The sequence below is a fragment of the Papaver somniferum genome, chromosome 3, assembly GCF_003573695.1.
Source record: "Papaver somniferum cultivar HN1 chromosome 3, ASM357369v1, whole genome shotgun sequence".
NCBI classification, from domain to species: domain Eukaryota; kingdom Viridiplantae; phylum Streptophyta; class Magnoliopsida; order Ranunculales; family Papaveraceae; genus Papaver; species Papaver somniferum.
The window spans coordinates 59,394,673-59,408,191 of record NC_039360.1 but is presented as its reverse complement, the minus strand read 5'-3'; positions in this window follow the sequence as shown (position 1 = coordinate 59,408,191).

Sequence of the window (13,519 nt, the reverse complement as noted above, 5' to 3'; positions counted from 1 at the left end):
ATTATGAATCTCAAATGTGAGTTCACTGTGAGTTATACGCGTGGTCAAGATGAGTTGTTAGGTCGGCACGTGGCGGATAGTTGCGTAGAGAGGACAGCAGACAGTAATAGTAAAGTGACATGTACCTGGAATATGAGAAGGTGGTGTGGTCGGGTCTCAGAGTGGTAAATTACTTGGAGATTTTGGTGAAACTCTCTGGGCGGCATACTTTTTGAGTCCATTACGTGTTTGGTTTGGTTAAAAATAAGGTGAATGGATATTCTTTTGGGACCTCCATGTGATCCGATAGTTCAAGGTTAATTATGCTCTTAAAATGACGCCATCAGTCGATTTTGTTAGTTTTTTTGTTTTTCTTAAGCAACAACATAAGTTCTTAGATGGCCATATGATGCTTGATTGCTTGTACTACCAGACAGGTGGAATGGGCCATGCCATGTGAACAAACATCATTTTCTTCACCGCGTCGGGCTAGATTGTGGCCTGTCTTATTAGCGGTCTTTGCTACAGGCACAAGAGAGTTAAAGATTTGACTGTCTTTTGTTGTTTTTTTGTTGCGTTTTTCTTCGTGGTAAACTGAATAGGTTAGCAAACACTAGGGCATAATAGTATCGAGGTAGGCCTTCTTCCCTTTAAAATCTTCCTTCATGGCAATTCAATAGGACTGGTAAATGAACATATTTATCCATTTACCTCCTGTAGTGGGACCAGCAAACGAGTGAAATGGATAGGTAAACTCTCAAATAAAATGGTTTGTCCATCGAGTTTCAAGTTGAGACGCTCAAGCTTAACCTGAGATGATTGCGTCAACTAGGGCTAATTGATCTCATCTGGGTCGATGCTCGGCTCATACAGGGACATGTCTCGTCCCACATTGAGTCGAGCGTCCTTGTTTGAGCCATCAACGGTTCTAATTTCACTTCCTATAAGGATAACCAATTTCAACTCCAGAATCACACCTTCTACACTCACAACTTCAAATAATTTTATCTCAAATCTTAATCTTTTAATCTCAAACTCCGAAAAATTCCTCAATCTTAATCTTTCAATCCCAAATGCCTCATTAATTTTACCATAATCTTAGGAAAAAAACTCTCAGAAAAATGACAACCCCATCGGAAACACAAAATAATTCATCACAATGAGTTCACGGTCCAAGGTTTAGTATGGATGAAGATAAAGCTATTTGCAAAGGTTACATATATCATTTACGCTTGATCAAATCAATGGTGTTCCACAGCCACATCATACGCTTTGGGGGAACATTTTTACACAATTTTGTCACGAAACTAAAATCCAAAAAAACGTGATGATTTTGGGTTGTCAAATCGTACTGGTACAATTAGCAAAGACCTCTACAGTTGGGTAGCTTTAATGGTGCAAATGACCCCGACAAAGAGGGAGCGGTGATACCAATGTCGATGTGGTAAGCTGCATTTCACATCCTCGAGAGGAATGGGAAAGAACAATAAGCTTGAGTTTCAAGCACAAAACATGCTTCCACATCCTCAGAAAGCTGAACTAATATAACCTTGATCCATTGGGTTGATATGCGGTACCAAAAGAATCCCCCTACGAGATCAGTGGATCTCAACATGGTAGTCGATATCAACATGGTGGATGCCAACATGGTTCTCAAAGTTCTCATTGTTCTTCTCCATAAACAAACTCAAACCCTCACCCCGACATTGGTGGATCAATACATGGTAATTCTAATCTGAATGTTAATGAGAAAGATGATAAATGGGATGGAGTGGGTGTGAAATAAACTAAGAAAGAAATCTCAAGATGCAACACAATCATAAACTTCAGAATTTGCGCTTCAAGATTTTTTTGAAAAACAAGAAAATAATAATATTGTCAAAATATATTGAGCGTAAGAAAATGTCTTCATTTGGGTCGACGCTCGGCTCATATTAGGGGTGTAAGTTCAGGCAAGCCGGGCCGCCCGGCCCAAAAACTAAGACAGGCCGGGCAGGCCAGGCTTAATATTTATGAGCCCGTAAACAAATTCAGGCCGGGCAGGCCGGGTAAAAGTAGATAATTTGCTACCCAAAGACCGCCCAAAGCCAGCTTTTTATACGGGCAGGCCAGATCGGACCGGACAGGCCACTATTTTGATTTTTTTTTTAAGTTTAAATTTTCAAATGAACGATATTAAATTTATTTATTTTTAATATAATATCCTTTCCTTTCTAAAATTGCGTACTGTAAGTAATAGTATTATTTTATATTTAAATTACAATGACAAATTTTTAAGTTTAGCTTATAATAAATAATTAATTAGAGTACAATAAACTCTCTAATAAGAAAATATATTACCGTTAATGTTTTGAAAAGACTAATTATAAGTAAAAACAACTATATACTTTATTTTTCTTGACACAAAATTGACAATTATAGAATTGTAACGTTTAAGTCTTTTTAAGAGGATATTAAATGATTAATGACACATATAAGGCTTTCAGGCCGGGTATCAGGCCGGGCATCATAATTAATTGCAAATCCCGGGAACGCCCAATAAATTAATCCGGGCCAGGGCGGGTGGCCCATGACGGGGCATAACAGGCTTTGGGCTACTTCGGGTACAGGCGGGCTCGGGCGGGTACATGCAGGCTGAGTATTTTCGGGTATTATTTACACCCCTAGCTCATATAGAGACATGTCTCGTCTCATGTTGAGTCGAGCGTCCTTGTTTGAGCCATCAACGGTTCTAATTCCACTTCCTATAAATATAACCAGTTTCAACTCCATAGTAACACCTTCTACATCCACAACTTCAAATAATTTTATCTCAATCTTAATATTTTAGTCTCAAACTCCTAAAAATTCTTCAATTTCAATCTTTCAATCCCAAACGCCTCATTAATTTTACCATAATATTAAAAGAAAAAAAAACTCTCCAAAAAAAGACAACCCAATCGGAAACACGAAATAATTCATCACAATGAGTTCACGGTCCAAGGTTTAGTCTGGATGAAGATAAAGCTATTTGCATAGGTTATGTATAGCATTTATGCTTGATCAAATCAATGGTGTTCCACAGCCCCGTCATACGATTTGGGTGAACATTTTTACATAATTTTGTCAGGAAACTAAAGTCCAAAAAACCGTGATGATTCTGGGTTGTCAAATCGTATTGGTACAATTAGCAAAGACCTCAATAGTTGGGTAGCTTTAATGGTGCAAATGACCCGACAAATAGGAAGCGGTGATACTAATGTCGATATGGTAAGTTGCATTTCACATCCTCGAGAGGAATGGAAAAGAACAAGAAGTCTGAGTTTCAAGTACAAAGCATGCTTCCACATCCTCATAAAGCTGAACCGATATAACCTTGATCCATTGGGTGGATACATATGTTGTACCAAAAAAAAAAAACACGAGACCATTGGATCTCAACATGGTGGATCCCAACATGGTTCTCAAATTTCTCATTATTCTTCACCATAAACAAACTCAAACTGTCACCCCAACATTGGTGGATCAATACATGGTAATTCTAATTTGAATGTTAATGAGAAAGATGATAAATGGGATGGAGTGGGTGATAAAAAAACTAAGAAAGAAATCTCAAGATGCAACACAATCATCAACTTCAGAATTTACGCTTCAAGATTTTTTTGAAAAACAAGAAAATAATGATATTGTCAAAATAGTTGAGCGTAAGAAAATGTCTTCATAAATGAAGACAAGTCTTATGTTAGGGTACCGACCTTAAACTCGTTATAAGCCCATGGGTAGAACTCAACTCGAAAACCGGTTGAAACCGGTTGACTAGATGATGGATCCCATTGACTTATAAACTACCCAATTAATCCTAATCTACCAATGTGGGACTAAGGTCCCAACATCCCACCACGCTTCCAGACCCAACGTCCTCGTTGTCCCATTCTATCGACATTAACACGCGATAGCCCTTTCTTTATGGCGGCTCCACTCGACTGCCAGTATTCAATGTGGTGACAACTACGCCCATACATAGGTGCCATTACACTTTAATCCAACATATAGGTCACCCCTTTCGTGGAGCGGGCATGGGTCATGGTGGTTGGCTCTGATACCAAATGTTAGGGTACCGACCCTAAACTCGTCATAATCCCATGGGTAGAACTCAACTCGAAAACCGGTTGACTATATGAGGGATCCCATTGACTTATAAACTACCCAATTAAGCCTCATCTACCAATATGGGACTAAGGTTCCAACATCTTAAGGCAATTCAAAAGAATTTTTTTAATGCACACATGAGAGTAATAATGAGAATGGACACGACAAAGATTAATCGAGCACAACTGAAATTATGATAAAAATAATTTGATGAAATTCAAGCACATAAGGCACAACAACGCCCAACACTAGCTGATGTTGATTCTGATGAGGAGGACATCTTGGATGAGGAATCCAATACTACCATTACACTGGATTACTTTTAAATTCTGGATGTAGTATTTAGTTTAGTTTCAGTGTAATCCTTTGTTTTAAATTTAATTTAATCCTTAGTTTGAGTTTTAATTCCAGTGTTGTTTTTTTCTCCAATTTGATCATTAATTTTAATTTCACTCAAATTACACAAATCATATTACATTAAAAGAAAGAAAACCAACCCGTCAATTAAAAGAAAGAAAATTAAATTGTCAACTGAAAGAAAGAAAAGTAAATCCTCAATTAAAGGAAAAAAAACTAAACCATCAATTAAAAGAAAGAAACCCAAATCCTCAATTAAAAGAAATAAAACTAAATCATGTGAGGGTTTCTTATTCCAAAATCAGCCTACAAGTATGCGGTGAAATTCTCCCTTAGTCTTAAATGTAAACCTTTGTTTTGAATTATTTCTTCTAAAATTCTATACTCTCTTACGGGCACATCCCAGGCTGGTTGAACTTCTTTCCTCAAATCCTCATCTGGATAACTTGTCCAACTTTTGTCCTTTTGAGATTCCTCAATTACCATATTATGCAAAATGATGTAGGTGAGCATAATCTTATTCATTTTTATTGGTTTAAACGAACGATATGGTCCACAAATTATACAGAACTCCCTCTTCAAAATTTTGAATGCTCGTTCGACATCCTTCCTACACGCCATATGTTTCTTGTTAAATAACCTTTGAGCACGTGTAGATTCCCCCTGTAGAGGTACCTTCTCGTAAGTTTGAACTAAATTTGACCACGCTGGATAAATTCCGTCCGCCAGAAAATACCCCATGTTATTGTTATTGTCGTTGATGGTGAAATTAACAGCTGGAGCATTTCCATACTTTAATTCTTCGAACAATGGTAATTTGTGCAATATATTGATGTCATTGTTGCAACCCGGGAGGCCAAAAAAGCATGCCATATCCAACAATCATAAGAATATGTTGCTTCTAGAACCACAATTGGTCTTATGTAGTGACCCTTATACTGACCTTGCCAAGCATATAGACATCCATACTACACCAAATGCATGCAATCAAGGTAACCTAACACTCCTGAAAAGCATTTCTTCTCATTTTCAGCTAGTAGTCGGTCGATATCCTCTGGCATTGGTTGACATAAAAAATGTGGAGCAAAATGGTTGACTACAGTTTCACAAAACATTTTGAGATCATCGTATGATGTTGTTTTGGCCATAATAATGTAATCATCCCAGGAATCCGCAGGCATACCATGACCTAGAATCATGAGGGTTGTGTTGATCTTTTGTTCAGGACTTCTCGTATGTTTTGTGCATCAAATAGTTGTAAATTAGGATCCATAATGAATAAAATGAATGATAACAAAAAAAACATGTTTTAAAAAAAATGAAGTTTTTTTTTAAAAAAAATAGAGAATAGATAGTAGTCGAGTGTGTTTAAAATTATTGGATTTTGTATGTTTATATAGGTAGAAGGACATTAGCCGTTGGTGTGTGAATAACCAAACTCGTCTCATGTTGGGACGCTCATCACAAGCTTCCACAGTCTGTCCAGTTTGGATTGAGCAACAATTTTCCCACTGCACAAAAATGAGTTTCTCCATCCACCTGGCATGGAAAACCATCAGATTTAGGTAGTTCCACTGGAGTTGCCCTAACAAATTAACAATGCTTGCTCATCTAGTTATTATCTGAAATAAGGTGAAGATTTACCCACACAAGCAGAAGAGGTGAAATCTTCTAAATTAAGAAATAATTTTGATCTTATAGGTAATCATTGTTTTTCCTGTTTTAGTATCATATTCCCAATATTGGAGACATAAATAAACTTGATATGGTGATACCGACAAAAGTAAAAGGAAAAAAAATCTATAGAATTAGATTTCCGCTTATCGACTAGGACAAAAAAAAATCCAACATTTTTGTCTTTATATAGGAGATATTTTGTAAAAAGGTCGAGTTTAGTGTCTAATTAGGGTTTGGGTAGTGGAATATGCAGTTAATGCATTAGGGTCATAGACGACCAAAGACCGTTAGAAATGTATCAACTGACTTCATTGAATTTACCACACGCCATGACCATCAGTTGACTGGTTAAATATTGCCAAAACCTATATTATTTCATCTTCTTTCATCTTCCTAACTCGAACAATGATCAAACAAAACCACAAAGGAATAACTCCATATCTCTCAAATAAAAAACCACAAGGGGAAAAAAACAACAAAATGAGATTTTCGATGTGAAGTCAAAATGCATTTCATGTTAGAGCATTGCTCGGTCGAACTCGCAAGCGTTGTTATCTCAAGCTTTTTTGTCAAGTTTAGTTGATTAAAACTATAGTCTTGATTTTTAGTCTACTTATAGCTATGTCTCGGATTAGGATAAAATGTGTAGTTGAGATTTAGACTTCACGAGGTTCATCGATTGAAGACGAAAATCTACTGAGGAGAGCTTGGAGAAACTTCATCAACAAAAGGTATGTGGAGACTAAAACTTATTTATCTCAGAAGTCTATTCTATTTTATCTCTTAATGAGACTAAGTCGTATAACTATATAGCCTTTTATATTATACACATTTGATATTTCTCTTATCTATTTCTCGAAATATGTGTTGGAAGGTTTTTTCTTTAGCTACGTTCATCATATTCTTGATGAGTTTAGTTGGAAATAATTTATTTGTTGGAAGCTAAATATTAAGTCAAAAGATGATCATATGGAAATTGCCTTGAAACATCTTACATGATTTGTGTAAGACAATCATTTGATGTCGACTTGGAAAGTTTCGTATTGATCATTCGATCACTTGAAAATTACTTGAAGCTAATAGTTTGTGTGAGATAGCTATTGGCGTCTTCTAATGATGTTTCAATGGTTGAAATGAGAGTTTAAAACAAAAACCTTTGTCTGGATACAACATTGTATGCGTACCTAGTATGCAAACTGTTTTGGTATGATATAGGTTCGGGAACCTTGTTTGCATACCTAGTATGTGAATGGTTTTAACTGTTAAAGTCCGGGAACCTTGTTTGCATACCAGTATGCGAACGGTTCTACCTAACTTAGGTCCGGGACGGCTGTCTGCATACCCGTTTGCAAACGGCTGGACAAGACCAAAGTCCGGAAGCTATAGTTTGCGTACCTGTTTGCAAACTTAGTGGTTAATGTTCTGAAATTGGTTAAGTATGTTTTTAATACTCATGAACAAATACATTTATGAATTAAGGAATGCAATCTTTGCAAACCGTGGCTTAATGTTCATGAATTGATTCTTATATAAGTACTTTGTACGATTATGAATCAATCCGATTTTGTTTGAATGGTTCATATTTATTTTTATGAGATAGTGAACAATTGAACAACTCTATGGGAAACACAATTAGATTCATTTGATTATATTTTATGATTGATTGATCATCATAGTTGATCTAGATGTGTTAGATGAATGTGGTTAAGACAAAAGTGTTCATATAACTTCGCTTAACTGTTATTGAGCCAACTCAATATACACGTTTAGGTACGCTTACCTGTATCTAAATGAAGGTATATTTCATTTGTGTGTAACAAGCTAAGACCATCTAACGGTAGAAAGATATTGCTTTGGTTTTAAGCAGACTTAGCTTGAATCTTAAATCAGGATTTCATCTACCGGTGAATATTTAATGCTTTGTTACTAAGCTATCTTAGATTTTATTGAAAGCAAACCCTGATTTGAAAGACTACATAAGGGAGAACTCTAGCAACTGGAAAACCTAATCCCGACACTTTCTTGTGTCCTAGTTGCGACTAGAGTCGATTTTCCTTTAACCTAAGTTTTTCCAAAACCAATATAGGTAAACGACTTGAAGACTTCATTTGGGATTCGTGAAGCCGTTACAAAAAAAACTTTGTAGGTACTTCTGCGGGAGACAGATTTATTTATCAGAATAGACTTATCTGTGGGAGATAAATTTGTTTATAAGTCTTCGACTCTGGGTCGTAGAAACTCTTAGTCGTGGGTGAGATCAACTAAGGGAATCAAGTGCGCAGAATCCGACTTGGTTCTAGAGGCGTAAGGAACGCGACTATACCTTAATCGGTATGAGACTTGGTTAGAATTCAACTACATTGCAGTCCGAAGTTAACTTGTAGTAGGTTAGTGTCTGTAGCGGCTTAATACGGTGTGGTGTTCAAATCTGGACTAGGTCCCGGGGGTTTTCTAGCATTTGCGGTTTTCTCATTAACAAAATTTTTGGTGTCTTTGTTATTTTGTTTTCCGCATTATATTTGTTTATATAATTAATATATCGCAGGTTGTGCGTAGTGCAATCAATTGGTAAATCCGACCTTGATTGTTGGATAGGAATTAATTGGCACTTGGGAATTGGTCTTTGGTACTGTCCAATTTATTTCTCATATCAATCGGGCTCACAGATTTCTATCTGTTTGATTGCAGATTGTATTGAGAAATTGAGATTAAGCTCTTTAATATATCTCTTGATTGAGATCGCTTTAAAAGCTGGTGCTACTCGGAATTATATTAGAGTTAGTCCATACAGATTGTCGAACGAATTATTGGGTGTGGTTGTTATACCCCCGCTTTTTCATTTCATATACATATGGAATGCAGTTGTTATGTGCTAGTATCTCATTTTTTGGGATTAAACGAACTGAAGGCCTAAGTTTTACTAACTATGGGTCCGATGGCTCTTATGCTTGAATCCCTACTTAATCGTGATGGTAATGATTGGTATTTGATGGTAAGAAATGGATAAGGAGGGATAAGAAATATGTATGTTGGTTTTAGACAAGAGAAACAGCCAAAGATATGTATTGTTGTTATTGATTTTAGGGTATGAATTGTTTAGAATCGATGAGTTTTAGAGTATACGATAGATTGGAAACTTGATTTGTTATCGAATTGGATAATGATGCAGGGAAGGAGCTATGAAAGGGTAAGAATATCACAACAAACTTACCTCTATATCTCTTTTTTTTCCGCACTTAAAGTGTTAGTGAAAAGTGAAAAGTGAAAAGGAGAGTGTACTAAGTACACCACCAACTTTTTCGTTAGATGGGAGTATGACCCTGTCTAGTACTTTTAACCATCAAAAGATGCGGAAAAGTAAAAATCACACACACACACGAGAATTTTATTAACGAGGAAAACTGCACTTGCAGAAAAACCCCGGGACCTCATCTAGCTTTAAACACCATACTGTATTAAGCCGCTATAGACAGTAGCCTACTATCCTTACATACTGTAATGTAGTTGGGACCGAATTAACGTTCCAATAAATTCAACTACAGTCGTGCTCATTATGTCTCTTGGGCCTCGTAAGGCTCTACACAATTGATTTTCTTAGCTGACGTCCTTTACAACCTAAGAGTTGCTTCAACCTAAGTGAGAACTTTTGATACCAATCTTCCTCTAACAGATAATAATGTTTGATTTATCTTTATATCATTTAAATCAAATATTCTAGATTTGTTTGCAACAGACAAATCTAGCAAACCTCATGAATCCGAAACAATTACACTTAGTTAGCTGAGAAGCATGGATTACTAACCACCTCTAAAGAATAATCTCAAATGTATCAATAAAAAAGAGTTTTGGATATTTATTTTGAGGAATCACAAAGTCAAATACGAAGATAAATTTGTGATATCTATCTATCTCGTTCCTGATCGGAGACTAAATAAAACTTCGACAATCAATAAGAATGAGATTAGATACACAAACTATCAAGGTAACGACAGTCGTACCTGGATTCATGAATCCCTAAGTGAAGTCTTTAACTCGTAAACCTAATTGTATTTCTCAGTGGGAACCTAGGTTAATATATAGAGGACGACTCTAGAAACCAATTTGGACATAAAAGTGTCGGGGATTGGAATTCCCAGTTGTTTGAGTATCGACTATAGGTATCTTCGAATTTAGGCTATGATAACTTGAGATTCAGGCAAACATTTTCTCGATTTTGATGAAATTTTTGGTAGGAATTTATGCAAGCATATGAGAAGTGTGTCTTGAAATTATACGGAAGAATATACAATATGGTCCAGGGTTTTAGAACCACGTATAGAATGATAGTTCTTGCCAAATATTCTTTATGAAATATAAGAATAATTGTGTTCATTAACACTCAAGACTAAAAACATGATTCACAACACACAAAGTGATTTAGTGATGAAAGTTGTCTTAGATGTGTTTATAATAATTGTAGCATTTCCAAACATATTTATGAAAATAGTTTATAAGCATCTGGTTAATTCGTACGTGATAGGTATGTGTAGGGGTACACATACCTATGGACCACTTCGTGAATTCAGACAGCTAGGGTACGCGCATTGGGTTTGCATACCCTTAGTTATTCACGAATTCAAGTCTTAGAGTATGCGTACCACCCCCATTCACGGATTTAGAACCTCTGGGTCCGCGTACTGGTGTGCGTACCTACTCACCATTCTGGAACTAAGATATCTGGGATACGCGTACCTACCATGTATCCAGAACTTCAAGCGTACCTACTCACCATTTTGAACAATTTGAAACATTCTCAATTTCCATAGATATGAAATATCATTGCTTGGGAAATTTCTAAATGATCAACTTGAAACAAAAATAACTCTTGAATAATAAACTATTCAAATGAGAATTGTAAGGATCTACGAACATCTATTACATGAATCATGTTTCGAGATATTCAGCAAGACAAGCTTGACTCGAAATTTCTTCTTTGCAATATTAATTCTACTAAAATTATACAACATTGTCTCATAAATATAAAATGGTAAATATCGTGACTAAATAGGATGATTCATTCTTCACATACTTAATTGTCGATGAATTTCTCCAAATGTCTTTGTTTGATCTTCAGTCTTCAATCTTCGAGGGTTATTCAGTTATGTTCGTTGCTCAACTATCTTTACCTTGATAGTTTATGTATCTTGATCTTGTTATTTTTGTTACCGAGGTTTTAATAATCTCTTTCAGGAATGACATAGATAGAAATCACAAAGTTCTCTTCGTCTCAGACTTTGTGATTTCCCAGATATCTAAAACTCTTCTTAATTGACCGATTTAATATTTTTCTTAATAGGTGGTTAGTAATCCAGGTTTTTCAGCTAACTGAATATAAATATTCTGTATTTGTGAGGTTTGCTAGCTTTATCTATTGCAAGCAGATTTCCAAGCCTCGATCTAAAGGGAAGTCAAATAGGTTTATGTATTAGAAATTGGTATCAAAAGTCATCTAATGGAATCAATTGCGTAGATCCTTTCAAGGTTCAAAACATGCAAGGAGCATGATTTTCTTGAAGGGTGAATTCAGTCTCAACTACATTCCAGTCTGAAATCTGATAGTAGGTTAGTGTTCACTTCTGGACGAGGTCTCGAGGTTTTTTTGTAGTTGCAATTTTCATCTTTAACAAAATTCTGGTGTCTTGTGTTTTTACCTTTCCGTATTATATTGTTTTATCTTTCTAATAGATATAACACAAATAGTACGTAATCAATCTCACTAGATAAGTTAATATTAATTGTGATCAATTACGAGACTCATTCTAGTAGAATTCGTCTCTTAAAAGATAGATAATAAGTTTCATACTTGGAAGAATTCAGATTCAATTATTTGGATACGACTAGATTGAAATTGGATATTGCTTTTTGAGATTGTTCTACTTATACAATCAGGTTTACGGATTTTATTGTCTTGACTTTTTGACTATGAATGGAAAGATATATCAACTCTATATACATATATATATTGTTCAAGGGTCATTAAGTTAGTTTACTTGCAATTGTGTTAGGTTTTGTTCATACAGGTAGGCGAACGAAATAGTTGGTGGTTGATGTGATTGTAGAAGTGGTAAATAAGATTCGTTCAACTCGGACTTCTGTAGACTCGATTCTAGACTTAAATATTAATTCTAATAAATATATACAAAAAGATGATAGCAATATCGGGAGAAACTGGGATTCAGGATTCCACCATTAATCAAAATCAATTAGTTTATATATTGGTTCTTAACAATTATAGCTCTTTTGTAGACTCTTTTTCTTTGCCAAAAGCAAATTTTATAAAGAATTAGATGTAAATCATAAGAATAGCGCATCAAGAGTTCTTAGACTAAGCATACGCTATCAGACAAAATCACAAATAATCAATGAAAATCACAATTAAAAACAAGTGCAAAAGTCATAAAGAATCAAATATAGTTACCAAACAATTGTGCAATATGGCTTCCTCCGTTGTCCCAGTATCGGGGTTTAGCTCATGATGTTTAAAACGTACTCATATGATAGAAACATGGCTCAAAAGGTGTTTTTATTGAAGAGAAGTAATAACACGGAGAATCTGCAACACTTAACGGTTGTTACAGAAGACACTGTTACAAATTATAAGACTGTAGAAGACGGCAGCATAGTGTAGCAGAACTGCGACTGTCTATGTGGGTCAATGTTCTTTGTCTCCTTCTTCTTCAGCAGCAGCAGGATACCTTTCTGCAACTTGATTTGTTCGGCTCTGTAGCCTCCCAATTATACCTAATGGTACCCCCAACAGGTCGGTTTAATCTCCCCAAAATCTTCCAATATTTCTTTCTTCTTTTTCACGGTTAAGTCACGAGAATAACTCCTCTGATTTTTCTTTACGCGTATCCAGCTGTCGAAACCTTACAATAATATCTCCAGAACAAATCCTAGGTGATTGTATTCTGCACGTAACTTCCAAAAAAATACCAACGAGATCCCGATAACCTTTACTCTTTCCTTGTTTTTTAAAGAAAGTCCGGTGAATAGATTAAACTTTTTTTTTTATCGAAACCAACTTCATTACCTTTCCTGTTTCGGTTAAACAGGCCCATGCCAAGCCTTTCCCAGGTAAATTTCCGGTTGAATCACTCCCAAACCCGGTCCAATTTATCTCGCAGAAAACTGTTCTTTACCTTTCTGTTCCTTGATTTTCTTCCTTTTCCACGTAACCAAATCCTCTACCAACCCTGGATAGATGAAAACAAACCCAATCCAGTCCAAATCCGGGTGAAAAATCCAGCCAAATCCCTCAAATCAAATACTGATAATATTGCATGTGCACTGAATTTTGAACTCGAGGTTTCCCGCCAAATTCTGTTTTTTGAAAATG